Source organism: Acinonyx jubatus, chromosome F2 (genome assembly GCF_027475565.1).
Source record: "Acinonyx jubatus isolate Ajub_Pintada_27869175 chromosome F2, VMU_Ajub_asm_v1.0, whole genome shotgun sequence".
Lineage (NCBI taxonomy): Eukaryota > Metazoa > Chordata > Mammalia > Carnivora > Felidae > Acinonyx > Acinonyx jubatus.
The window spans coordinates 55902878-55916397 of NC_069394.1; the positions used below are offsets into that span (position 1 = coordinate 55902878).

The 13520-nt window shown below is 36.8% G+C and overlaps 1 long non-coding RNA gene across 1 annotated transcript in view; it reads left to right on the forward strand.

Moving 5' to 3' along the window:
* The first annotated feature begins 426 nt into the window (after window positions 1-426).
* The window catches only part of LOC128312832 (uncharacterized), a 76613-nt gene continuing 63519 nt past the window's right edge, over window positions 427-13520 (forward strand). The window contains exon 1 of the long non-coding RNA XR_008292636.1: window positions 427-1327. This is a non-coding gene — a long non-coding RNA (uncharacterized LOC128312832). The remainder of the gene's footprint in view (window positions 1328-13520) is intronic.

Here is a 13520-nt window from a genome sequence, read left to right on the forward strand (position 1 = left end):
TTTTCAGCTGGTTATTTTCCCTGGCATCTTCCCCTGTAAGCCTCTGCTAAGTCATATCTCTTTCATGAAGGATGAAGAATTTTATAAAACAGATGAACATAAGGAAAGGGAAAGAAAAATAATATAAAAACAAGGAGGGAGACAAAGCATAAGAGACTCATAAATATGGAGAACAAACAGAGGGTTGCTGGAGGGGTTGTGGGAGGAGGGATGGGCTAAATGGGTAAGGGGCATTAAGGAATCTACTCCTGAAATCATTGTTGCACTACACGCTAGCTAATTTGGATGTAAATGAAAAAAAATAAAATTAAAAAGAAAAGAATTTTTCTAGCTTTTTAAAAAAATTTTTTACCGTTTATTTATTTTTGACAAAGAGAGAGACAGAGCTTGAGTGGGGGAGGGGCAGAGAGAGAGGAGACACAGAACCCGAAGCAGGCTCCAGGCTCTGAGCTGTCAGCACAGAGCCCAATGCGGGGCTCAAATTCACAGACCACGAGATCATGACCTGAGTCAAAGTCAGATAGATGCTCAACAGACTGAGCCACTCAGGCACCCCAGAATTTTTCTAACTTTCCACGTAAGGAAAAGAGATTCACATTATTGGTACATATAGGCTTCCAAGTTGCAGTGATAGAAAAAAACACCTCTTTCTGTGTTTTTATTTCCCCAAAGTGTCTTTTGTGTTATAGTGTGTTTAGTCCTTGGACCTGGATCACTGAATCAAAATTTTTAGAATTCCTTTCCATAAAAATAATCTGGGTAGCTTCTTTAAAAATGCCAAATTTAGATCTACTTCCTGATGATTCTAATTTGAGGGGGGTAAATGGGATCTTTTTTTACATATGTGATTTTGGGACATCTGGGTGGCTTAGTCTGTTAAGTGGCCAACTCTTGATTTTGGCTCAGGTCATGATCTCCCAGTTACTGGGATCAAGCCCTGTGCTGTCATTGCAGAGCCTTCTCGGGATTCTCTCCTTCCTTCTCTCTCTGCCCCTCCTCTACTCACAAGTGCAGATGCACAAGAATGTTCTCTGTCTCTTTCTCTCTACCCCTACCCCACTCGCATGTTCTCTCTCTCTCTCTCTCTCAAAAATAAATAACATTAAACAAAAGAGTCCATATGTGATTATAATGGATGTCACTTGAAAGACACTTTGACAAACACTGAAATGAATGGAAGGATGCACTTTGAAGCTTATATTTTCATACAGGTAGTATTCTTTATACTTGAGTTCCCTAGTAACGTTTCTCCTTATCTTGGCTTTTCTTCTTGTGTACATCCAGCATCAGTAGAATCACTGAATCCTGAAGACAATGGCCTCGAAAGGTAAGCCAACATATAATTTATGTTCTGCTCATGTAGATGATACAGAAAATGTTTACATATACACTGATAATTGCACAGTGATTTTATTTTGTAGATGCAGGCTGGTGTTATGGAAATTATACTAAAACTTGAGATTTCATGTTTAATTTCCAGATATTTAGATTTTGTTAATGAATTTGTTTTTTATCAATTATTCCCAATTGAGCTGTGAAGAAATTATCACTCTTACTTATAAAAATAAACACACTTTCAAGTATTTAACATTGGAAATACATTGCCCACACAGGAGAAAAGTAAACAGCTCTGTCAGCTTTTGCTTTCTTCCCTTGGAAATTCATATTCCCCTTGAGATTTTCTAGCTTGGATTGCTATGATCACCAGAGACTAAACCCCATGGATTCTCAGCTTCTTCTTCCAAGGAGCTGGTTAAGCACAGAATTTATAAAAGATGAAATATAAAGCAAATAAATAGCACAAATAGCCAAGAGTACAATTTGCATTATTGCTGATGCAAACAAGGGCAGAATATAAATCTTTCTGGTACGTTACAACCTAGGACAGGTTGGTCTGTAACAGTTCTAGTTTATACCAGTGTGATTATTAATGGTTCTTTCTTTCAATCTCAAATGTCCTTTTTAGGGTGATCAATCACATGGTTTCCCTACCTATGGACAACTTTGAATCCACCTCCTGTTTTATATTTCCCTGTAGATTCTCATTGTGTATCTGGCAGTTGGCCCCTATGTAGAAGAACTGATTTTATTTTCATGGTTCATGAAATATAGACCTTTATAGAGTTATACTCCCTTTGAAATCAAGACTAAGAGAACAATTTAGACTCTGTGACAGTCCTATTATCTTGCCCATTCTGTTCTGGTTTCTCTTATACAATAAATACGAATTTGGTGATTGACTTTAGAAAGTGACTTGGTTTGTTAGTTAACCAGTAGAAAATGAATACCTTATTTATACAATAAACAAAATATCTGCATAAAATAAAGCTAAAGTGGCTGAAGCATAATGACCAATAAGGAAGGAAAAGGAGTGAATTTGAGAGTGAAGAGCCAGATCCTGTGGGCTTTTTATGGATAATAAGGAGTTGGTTTTATTGTGAAAGGAATCCATTAAAGGACTTAGGGAAATAATACATCTCCTAAATTAGGCTGTAGAAGATGGTGCTTAAACTAGTGTGGTAGCAACGAAAATAAGAAGTGGGCTTATAACTATTTTGATGATACAGTTATTGAGGTTTGTGGAAGAGTGAATATAGTAAAAGCATGGAAAAACTAAGTCAATAGGACTTCCAATGAGATAGTTGGTTTGGGATAGAAAAGAATTCAGAAGTTCTCTTTTGATCTCATTGCTTTTGATATACCTGTTAGAGATCATGCAGAGAGAATATCAAAAACATAGTTGAATGTATAGATTGGGTGTTCCAGAGATAGGTTAGGACTGAGAGATAAAGACTTGGATGTCATTGGCATTACAGCAATTATTTTTGACTCTCTTCCAGGGTTGGATTTACCACTCAGTCATCAAACATTGTGCAGAGAGCTCATAGCTCTGATATATTCTTTTCCTATTCTCTGTTTCTTTAAACACACCACACTGCACCACAGTAAGCTTCCCTTTTGTTCTAATAAATAGAATAAAAATAAGTACATTGTCAAATAATAAAGATATACATGTTAATTACTTTAAAGAAATGGTCATTCATCTGTACTCCCTTCAAATAGACTGACTAGATCACCAAATATTCTCTGTTCCCATTTTGTGGAACATATGTATATATGGACTCATGGTCTAGGCATGCTTCATGTTGACAACAAGTTGGCTACTTTCTTGTTTTCCTGGGCAACCTAAAACTTAATGCTTAGTAAAATTTGGTTATACTTTTTAAAAAATTTTTCTTCTGACAGTTTTAGTAGTTATCTATAACAATCTAATTGATTTAAATTAGATGAAATCTAATGTTTAATAGAATAACGCTACATAAATATGAAATAAGATTTGGATGTTTTTTTATAACTTTTGTTGACATTTATTCATTTTTGAGAGACAGAGAGCAAGCAGGAATGGGGCAGAGAGAGAGGGAGACACAGAATCCAAACCAGGCTCCAGGCTCTGAGCTGTAGGCACAGAGCCCGATGTGGGGCCTGTACTCACAAATGGTGAGATCATGACCTAAGCCATAGTTGGATGCTTAACCAAATGAACTACCCAGGGTCCCTTAGAATTGGATATTTGAAATTTAAATTTAATGGCTTGAAATAATTCAATGTAGGTTATTAACTCAAAAATTATTACTGTTAAATTAGATGTGGACAAAAAAGTAATAAAAACTGATACATAGTAAAGAACTAAAATTGCTTTACAGGTGTCTAAATTCTTGTTCCACATTAAAGAGAGACCAAATGTCCATCAGCTAATGAATGGATAAAGAAGGTGTGCTGGATATATACAATTGACTATTACTCAGCCATCAAAAGTAATGAAATCTTTCATTTGCAACAACATGGATGGGACTAGAATGTATTATGCTAAGTGAAATAAGTCCGTCAGAGAAAGACAAATACCGTAAGATTCCACTATATGCGGAATTTAAGAAGCAAAACAGAGGGACATATGGGAAGGGAGAAAAAAAGAGAGAGATAAGGAAACAAACTATAAGAGGTTCTTAACAATAGAGAACAAACTAAGGGTTGACAGAGAGGGAGGTGGGCAGAAGGATGGGTTAAATGGATGACAACTACGAAGGAGGGCACTTGTGATGAGCACTGGGTGTTGTATATAAGTGATGAATTACTAAATTCTTCTCCTGAAACGATTTAATGTTTATATTTATTTTTGAGACAAAGAGAGAGCATGAGTGGAAGAGGGGCAGAGAAAGAGGGAGACACAGAATCTGAAGCAGGCTCCAGGCTCCGAGCTGTCAGCACAGAGCTTGATGTGACGCTGGGCTCAAACCCATGAACCGTGAGATCATGACCTGAGCCGAAGTTAGACCCTCAACTGACTGAGCCACCCAGGCACCCCTACACTATATTCTAACTAACTTTAACTTAAATAAAAACTTTAAAAAAAAACTAAAAAAAAAAGAAACTGATAATAATACTCATAGTTAATGCATCATTTATAGTTTATGCGAGAGCAACAGCTCAGAAATGAGTATAAGCCAGAACTAGACTAAAGAACACTGGCCTTATATCAAAAGATTGATAAATAAATACATATATCCATGTTTTAAATTGAAGCTGTTTAATGTATACATGTATCATTTTTTAAATCAGTTTTTTTATGTTTATCTGCTTTAATTGACCTTTTTTTAGGTCTGACTACTGCCCCAACAATATCATGATATTTTTTCTGGAACTTCAAGAATTGTTTGGATGGCACTGCTAATCTCTAAAATTAAAAAAGAAAAACTTTTTAAAAAACTATACATAAAAATGTTTTAAAGGATAGGTCTTTCACACATCCTAAAAGCATGTATTGCAAATACCACGATCTATTCAGCACTGAGTATCTAATCTAATTGCCCTATATTTTGTTACATTTGTTCACGTTCATTGACTCCAGACTATTCTCTCCCACTTACTGCAAAACCCATTGTAGTCCAGCAGCTATGGGCATTGCTTTTGCCAAGAACACCAATTACACTTGCAATATTTATCTAATGTGATATTTATCACATGCAGAGTATGACAATTCTCTTCTTAAATGTTCTGTCTTCATTTTCAGTGACAGTTCTGGCTCCTGCTTTTACTTCTACCTCTCTGGATGCACATTGAGGATTTTCTTCCTGCCTCTTAAATGTTAGTAATCAACAGATTCTTACATCCTACATACATCTTGCTTCTTTTCCCTGACACATACCCCATTCTTCTAGACTCATGGTTTCACCTGTTATCAATATGCTGATGTGTCCTACTGCAAACAAGGCTAGGTTTATATATAGCGCAATAAATAGCCTTGACCATCCTAGTACCTATTTACCATGGTACATGGATGTCATATGGGATCTGAAACTGAAAGAAAAATGATATATAAATGTATGCAGAAATAAATATGGTTATGGATAGTTAAGACACTCCTTAAGACTTCAAGAACACAAGAGGATAAATCCTACCTGCTATAACGATTTATTAAATGTTAGAGCTATTAAGAGAACATGACATTGGTGATAAGACAGAAAAGAAGGTCAGTGGAACAGAAGAGATTATGCATAAAGACTCATACATAGACATCTGATTTACAGAAAAGGTAGTGTTCAGATCTTCACAATAATATGTTCTGAACTCATTGAATACTTATGTGAAAAAAAAACCTGAACTCATTGAATACTATGTGGAAAACAAAACAAAACAAAACCAAACAAAACAAAACAAACAAAACAACAAAACCCAATATTGACCTTTACCACATATCATAGATAAGATAAAGAATCCAGGTGCATTTTGGATTTGAATATAAAAATAAAAATAAATAAAATCCAAATAAAACCTTCCAGAATGAATCATAGCAAATCATACTAACTTTAAAGTTAACAAAGATTTTATTAACAGAATACACAATACTAACCATAAGCAAAATAAGTTTTTTATTAACTTGTTTTATTTTTTATTTTTTTTAATTTTACATCCAAATTAGTTAGCATATAGTGCAACAATGATTTCAGGAGTAGATTCCTTTGTGCCCCTTACCCATTTAGCCCATCTCCCCTCCCACAACCCCTCCCATAACCCTCAGTTTGTTCTCCATATTTATGAGTCTCTTCTGTTTTGTCCCCCTCCCTGTTTTTATGTTATTTTTTTCCCTTCCCTTATGTTCATCTGTTTTGTCTCTTAAAGTCCTCATATGAGTGAAATCATATGATTTTTGTCTTTCTCTGACTAATTTCACTTAGCATAATACCCTCCAGTTCCAACCACGTAGTTGCAAATGGCAAGATTTCCTTCTTTTTGACTGCCGACTAATAATCCATTGTGTATATATATATACCACTTCTTTATCCATTCATCCATTGATGGACATTTGGGCTCTTTGCATACTGTGGCTATTGTTGATAGTGCTGTTATAAACATGCGGGTGCATGTGTCCCTTCAAAACAGCACAACTGTATCCCATGGATAAATGACTACTAGTGCAATTGCTGAGTCGTAGGGTAGTTCTATTTTTAGTTTTTTGAGGAACCTCCATACTGTTTTCCAGAGTGGCTGCACCAGCTTGCATTCCCACCAACAATGCAAAAGAGATCCTCTCTCTCCGCATCCTTGCCAACATCTGTTGTGGCCTGAGTTGTTAATGTGAACCATTCTGACAGGTGTAAGGTGGTATCTCATTGTGGTTTTGATTTGTATTTCTCTGGTAATCAGTGATGTTGAGCATTTTTTCATGTGTTGGTTGGCCATCTGGATGTCTTCTTTGGAGAAGTGTCTATTCATGTCTGTTGCCCATTTCTTCACTGGATTATTTGTCTTTTGGGTGTTGAGTTTGATAAATTCTTTATAGATTTTGGATACTAACCCTTTATCTAGTATGTCATTTGCAAATATCCTCTCCCATTCTTTCAGTTGCCTTTTAGTTTTGCTGATTGTTTCCTTCGCTGTGCAGAAGCTTTTATTTTGATGATGTCCTAGTAGTTCATTTTTGCTTCTGTTTCCCTTGCCTCCAGAGATGTGTTAAGTAAGAAGTTGCTGCAGCCAAGATCAAAGAGATTTTTGCCTGCTTTCTCCTTGAGGATTTTGATGGCTTCCTGTCTTACATTTAGGTCTTTCATCCATTTTGAGGTTATTTTTGTGTATGGTGTAAGAAAGTGGTCCAGGTTCATTCTTCTGCATGTTGCTGTCCAGTTTTCTCAGCACCACTTGCTGAAGAGATTGTCTTTATCCCATTGGATACTCTTTCCTGCTTTGTCAAAGATTAGGTGGCCATATGTTAGTGGGTCCATTTCTGGGTTCTCTATTCTGTTCCATTGATCTGAGTGTCTGTCCTTGTGCCAATACCATACTGTCTTGATGATTAGAGCTTTGTAGTATAGCTTGAAGTCTGGGATTGTGATGCCTTCTGCTTTGGTTTTCTTTTTCAAGATTGCTTTGGCTATTCAAGGTCTTTTCTGGTTCCATACAAATTTTAGGATAATTTGTTCTAGTACCATGAAAAATGCCAGTGTTATTTTGATAGGGATTGCATTGCATATGTAGATTGCTTTGGCTAGTATCGACATTTTAACAATATTAGTTCTTCCCATCCAGGAGCATGGAATTTTTTCCAATTTTTTGTGTCTTCTTCAATTTCTTTCATAAGCTTTTTATAGTTTTCAGTGTATACATTTTTCACCTCTGTGGTTAGATTTCTTCCTACTTATTTTATGTTTTTTTGTGCAACTGTAAATAGAATCAATTCCTTGATTTCTCTTTCTGTCACTTCATTGTTGGTGTATAGGAATGCAACCGATTTCTGTGGGTTGATTCTATATCCTGCAACTTTGCTGAATTCATGAATCAATTCTAGCAGTTTTTTGGTGGAATCTTTTGGGTTTTCCATATAGAGTATCATGTCATCTGTGAAGAGTGAAAGTTTGACCTCCTCCTGGCCTATTTGGATGCCTTTTACTTCTTTGTGTTGTCTGATTACAGAAGCTAAGACTTCCATTACTATGTTGAAGAACAGTGGAGAGAGTGGACATCCCTATCTTGTTCCTGACCTTAGGGAGAAAGCTCTCAGTTTTCCCCATTGAAGATGATATTAGCGTTGTGTTGTTCATATATGGCTTTTATGATCTTGAGGTATGCTCCTTCTATCCCTACTTTCTTGAGGGTTTTTATCAAGAAGGAATATTGTATTTTGTCAAATGTTTTCTCTGCATCTATTGAGAGGATCATATGGTTCCTGTCCTTTCTTTTATTGATGTGATGAATCACGTTAATTGTTTTGCAGATGTTGAACCAGCCCTACATCCCAGGTATAAATCAACTTGGTCGTGGTGAATAATTTTTTTAATGTATTGTTGGAGCCGTTTGGCTAGTATCCTGTTGAGGATTTTTACATCCATGTTCATCAGGGAAATTGGTCTATAGTTCCCCTTTTTAGTGGGGTCTCTGTCTGATTTTAGGATCAAGTTAATGCTGGCTTCATAGAAAGAATTTGGAAGTTTTCCTTCATTTCTCTTTTTTGGAACAGCTTCAAGAGAATAGGTGTTAACTCTTCCTTAAATGTTTGGTAGAATTGCGCTGGAAAGCCGTCTGACCCTGGACTCTTGTTTTTTGGCAGATTTTTTATTACTATTTTGATTTCCTTACTGGTTATGGGTCTGTCCACATTTTCTATTTCTTCCTGTTTCAGTTTTGGTAGTTTATATATTTCTAGGAATTTGTCCATTTCTTCCAGATTGCCCATTTTATTGGCATATAATTGCTCATAATATTCTCTTATTATTGTTTTTATTTCTGCTGTGTTGGTTGTGATCTCTCCTCTTTCATTCTTGATTTTATTCATTTGGGTCCTTTCCTTTTTCTTTTGGATCACACTGGCTAGTGATTTATCCCTTTTGTTAATTCTTTCAAAGAACCCGCTTCTGGTTTCATTAATCTATTCTACTGTGGGGTTTTGTTTGTTTGTTTGTTTGTTTGTTTGTTTTGGTTTCGATAGCATTAATTTCTCCTCTAATCTTTATTATTTCCTGTCTTCTGCTGGTTTTGGGTTTTATTTGCTGTTCTTCTTCCAGCTCCTTAAGGCGTAAGGTTAGGTTGTGTATCTGTGATCTTTGTTCCTTCTTTAGGAAGGCCTAGATTGCTATAGACTTTCCTCTTATGACCGCCTTTGCTGCGTCCCACAGGTTTTGGGTTGTGGTGTTATCATTTTCATTGACTTCCATTTACTTTTTATTATTCTCTTTAACTGCTTGGTTGGCCCATTCATTCTTTAGTAGGATGTTCTTCAGTCTCCAAGTATTTGTTACCTTTCCAAATTTTTTCTTGTGGTTGATTTCAAGTTTCATAGCACTATGGTCTGAAAATATGCACACTATGATCTCTATTGGTTTGTACTTACTTAGGGCTCATTTGTGTCCCAGTATATGGTCTATTCTGGAGAACGTTCCATGTGCACTGGAGAAGAATGTATATTCTGCTGCTTTAGGATGAAATGTTCTGAATATATCTGTTAAGTCCATCTGGTCCAGTATGTCATTCAAGCCATTGTTTCCTTGTTGATTTTTTGCTTAGATGATCTTTCCATTGCTGTGAGTGGGGTGTTGAAGTCTCCTACTATGATGGTATTACTATCGAGGAGTTTCTTTATGTTTGTGAATAATTGATTTACATATTTGGGTGCTGCCATATTTGTTGCATAAATGTTTGCAATTGTTAGATCTTCTTGGTGGATAGACCCCTTGATTATGATATAATGCCCTTCTGCGTCTGTTGATACTGTCTTTATTTTAAATTCTAGATTGTCTGGTACAAGTATGGCTACTCTGGCTTTCTTTTGTTGACTATTAGCATGATAGATGGTTCTCCATGTTCTCATTTTCAATCTGAAAGTGTCTTCAGGTCTAAAGTGGGTCTCTCGTAAACAGCATATAGATGGATCTTGTTTTCGTATCCATTCTGTTACCCTGTCTTTTGATTGGAGCATTGAGTCCATTGATGTTTAGAGTGAGCACTGAAAGATATGAATTTATTGCCATTATGATGCTTGTAGAGTTGGAGTTTCTGGTGATTTTCTCTGCTCCTTTCTAATCTTTGTTGCTTTTGGTATGTATGTATTTATGTATGTATGTATGTATGTATGTATGTGTATATATATATATATGTATACACACACACACACACACACACACACACACATATATATATATATATATATATATATATATATATAGTTTCATCTTTTCTCCCCTCAGAGGGTACCACTTAAAATTTCTTGCAAGGCTGGTTTAGTGGACACAAGCTCCTTTAATTTTTGTTTGTCTGGAAAACATTTTATCTCTCCTTATATTTTCTTTTTTTTTTTCAACGTTTTTTTATTTATTTTTTTTGGGACAGAGAGAGACAGAGCATGAACGGGGGAGGGGCAGAGAGAGAGACGCAGAATCGGAAACAGGCTCCAGGCTCCGAGCCATCAGCCCAGAGCCCGACGCGGGGCTCGAACTCACGGACCGTGAGATCGTGACCTGGCTGAAGTCGGACGCCTAACCGACTGCGCCTCCCAGGTGCCCCTCTCCTTATATTTTCAATGAAAACCTTGATGGGTAAAGAATTCTTGGCTGCATGTTTTTCTGATTCAGCACACTGAATATATCCCACCACTCCCTTCTGGCCTGCCAAGTTTCTGTAGATAGGTCTGCTGCACACCTGATCTGTCTTCCCTTGTATGTTAGGGACTTTTTTCCCTTGCTGCTTTCATGATTCTCCCCTTGCCTGAGTATTTTGTGAATTTGATTATCATATGCTTTGTTGATGGTCAGTTTTTATTGAATCTGATGGGGGTCCTCTGTGCTTCTTGGATTTTGATGTCTGTGTCTTTCCCCAGGTTAGGAAAGTTTTCCGCTATGATTGGCTCCCATAACCCTTCAACCCCTATTTCTCTCTCTTTCTCTTCTGGGACCCCTATGATTCTGATGTTCTTCCTTTTTAATGAGTCACTGATTTCTCTAATTCTTAAATCGTGCTCTTTTGCCATAATCTCCCTTTTTTTCTGCTTCATTATTCTCTATATCGTTGATTCTCTGTTATGCCTCATCCATCCTTACCACCGCTGTATCCATCTGTGATTGCAGCTCAGTTATAGCATTTTTTATTTCATTCTGACTATTTTTTACTTCTTTTATCTCTGCAGAAAGGGATTCTAATCTATTTTTGACACCAGCTAGTATTCTTACTGTCATGATTCTAAATTCTGGTTCAGACATCTTGCTTGTATCTGTGTTGGTTAAATCCCTGGCTGTTGTTTCTTCATGCTCTTCCTTTTGGGGTGAATTCCTTCGTTTTGTCATTTTGAAGGGAGAAAAGGAATTAATGAGGTAGAAAAATTAAAATTAAAATATAAAATTAAAAAAATATTATAATTAAAAAATTAACAAACACACAGACACACAAAAGAAAATCTAATAAATGATGCTAGATCCTAGGTGAGTTTTGGTCTGGGTGTTGAAAGTGGTTTGACAGTTTAGAGAAAAACGGGGGGGGGGAAGGAAATCATTTGAGAATTTGAAAAAATGAATACACTGAAGTAGACTAAAATGAAATGAGGGGAGTAAAATGGAACTTGAAAAAATTTTCACAAAAGTAAAGAATATAGTAGGAAAAAATTAGAGAAAAATGTTTTTAATAAAAATTTAAAAAAATGAATTTTTCTCTCTGTATTCAAGAAAAAGAAAAGAAATGAATAAGAGAAAAAATAGGAAAAAAAAGAAATCATTTGAAAATTTAAAGGAGTGAATACACTGTAGTTGACTAAAATAAAATGATGGAAGTAAAATAAAATGATGGAAGTAAAATAAAATTTGAAAAAAATTCCATAAAATCAAAAACTATAGAAAAAAATAAAGAAAAAATATTTTTAATAGAAATTGAAAGTAAAAATGAAGTTTTTCACTTTCTGCATTCAAGAAAAAGAAAAGAAAGGAAAAAGAGAAAAAAGAAAGAAAGAAAACTAGGAAATAGTTTGAAAATTTGAAAAAGTGAATACACTGAAGTAGACATGATGGAAGTAAGATAGAATTTGAAAAAAATTACACAAAATAAAAAATATATAGTAAAAAAAATTAAAGAAAAATATTTTTAGTAAAAATTGAAAGTAAAAATGAATTTTTTTCTCTTTCTGTGTTCAAGGAAAAGAATAATGTAAAAGAGAAAAAAAGGAAGAAAAAAGAAAGAAAAGTGAATAGATGGACCTGCTAACAAATTGAAATAGGACTGAAATTACTTCATTTTCCCCTAGAAGTCAGACTATGTAGCATTTTACAGTCCATAAACTAAGTAGGAGGTGAGACTTGTGTTTTTGAAGAGGGAGGTTAGCCCAGTTGGGCGGGGCTCAGTGTAATGTCTCTGTTCTCCAATAGATGGCGCTGCCAACCTACTGAGGTGGAGGGTTGCAGAGCTCCTAGGTGTGTATGCGCATGTGCGGGAGCAGTGAAAATGGCATCACCCAGCTACCCAGTCTCTAGCATGCAAACTCTGTTGTCTCCGATTCTCAGTTGCGCACCCATCCACTGTCTTCAGCTTTTGTCCACTCCCTGCTTTTTCATCTCCATGATCAGGCCCCAGGCAGTATCTGTCTCCCGAGTTTTGTCTCAGATGAGGCTGTTTTCCCCAGCCCCTTACTTCTGAAAGGCTGCAGCTTTGACCCGTTCCTCCCCTCTGTGGGAGGGTCTCACTGAGCAATGGCTGAAGGCTGGCTGCATCCAGGAACGCCTGCTGGAACCTGATGCTGCTGGTGCCCCAAGACTGCAGCCAGGTGGCCAGCCCGCCCCAGAAAAAGTTCACATGATAGTGCAGCAGCAGCTTTTCAGGGATTCTGGAAAATCACAACACACATCTGGCACCAGGCTTCAGCCTTAAGGACCTTGTTCCAGCACCAGTGATTGTGGTCGTCCTCTGGGGTCTTCTGGGACGAGGTGGCTTCAATAGTCTCTACCAAATGTCTTTCCAGCAGTGGAACCACTTTTCCCCGTGTGGCCCGAGAACTTCCCGGACCCCACTCTGTTCCTGAGGATTCTCCCTTCCCACCAGAGCACCACCAGGTATTGAGCTGCAGAGTTGTAGCCTTTGCACTCCCCTTGTTTACAGTGTTAATGGAATTTAAACCCTCTCCTTTCTCCCTTTTTAGTTTAGTCCCTGTGGCTGTTTCCAATTTTCCACTTTCTCTCCAGCTGCTTTTGGGGAAGTGTGCTTTTCCTGTATTCTCCCCCCGCCCCAGTCTCCATCCTCTCTCTGCCTGCAAAGGCAGCTCCCTGCCCGCCACCGGATTCTCTCTCCCCAAGTTCACCTCTCTGTGCCATGTACCTGCTAAATTCTGTGGTTCAGGTTGTGCAGATTGTGTTGATCCTCCTATCAGTTTTCTAGGTGTGTAGGATGGTTTAGTGTTGGTCTGGCTGTATTTCATGGATGTGAGACACACAAAAACCTTCCATGCTGTCAAGGGAAAATAATTTTTAATTGTAAAATATTAAAATTTAGAATTTTTATTT